Here is a 1,007-nt window from a genome sequence, read left to right as displayed (position 1 = left end):
ACTTATTCTTGAGGTGTAGGTGTGTGTGTGTGTGTGTGTGTGTGTGTGTGTGTGTGTGTGTGTGTGTGTGTGTGTGTGTGTGTGTGTGTGCCAGCACTGTGGTTTGAACTCAGTACCTCACACTTGCTAGACGTGGTGTTCTTCCACTTAAGCCAGGGGCCTCCAGCTCCTTTGTGCACTGGTTATTTTCCGGGTAGGGTCTCACTCTATGCCTGGCCTGGCCTGGCCTGGGTTGTCCTCCTGCACGTATTGCCTGTGTTGCTCGGGATGCCTAGTGTGTACAACCATGCCTATCCATTGTGCTTCCTCTTTGGCTGGGATTACACATATGTGCACCACCACACTCAGCCACTGGTCAAGATGGGGGACTCAGACTCTTCTGTCCTGGTTTGTCTTGAAATTTGATCCTCTTGTTCCCACTTCCCAAGTAGCTGGAATAACAGGTGAGTCAGTCACCATGGTCAGCCCTGCATATGCTTTTAAAAAATATTCAATTTCATAAAAAAAACACCACACAAGACATCTATCCTCTGGCCTGTTTAAAAACTGACACCATGCCCTGTTTTCTCCTGATGCTGGTTTGTAGCCTCATCCTGAAACCGGCCAAGATCTTGGTTGCTCAGGCCAACCTCGGCCATGAACCACATTAGCATCTGGTCCTGTAATGATGGCAAAATTCTTGTGTTTTAAAACACAACAGAGAAGAGCACTCCCTGTCCCTGTGTTCCCACCTGCCACAGGCAGGAACATTTGCTCCTCCAGAGTCTTTTGTGGCTCATTTCCCAGGGACACATTCAGGCAGGCAGGCAAGCTTCAGAGCCTGAAGAGTACACATCCTTGTTCAGGAGAAGTGCCGGAGGTTAGGAAGTGCCCCCACTTAAAGAAAGGAACAGAAGATAGTAGGTAGAGGACTGACTGGGTTTGCCATCGTTCTCTCCCTGTCAGCAGAGACACAGGATGCACTTCAGTCGGATTTGCTGCAGAGGCAAACGCTGTCTTTCTCACTC

This window comes from Dipodomys merriami, unplaced genomic scaffold (assembly GCF_024711535.1).
Source record: "Dipodomys merriami isolate MVZ:Mamm:240054 unplaced genomic scaffold, mDipMer1.0.p SCAF_506, whole genome shotgun sequence".
Taxonomy (NCBI): Eukaryota; Metazoa; Chordata; class Mammalia; order Rodentia; family Heteromyidae; genus Dipodomys; species Dipodomys merriami.
This window is presented reverse-complemented; position numbering follows the sequence as displayed.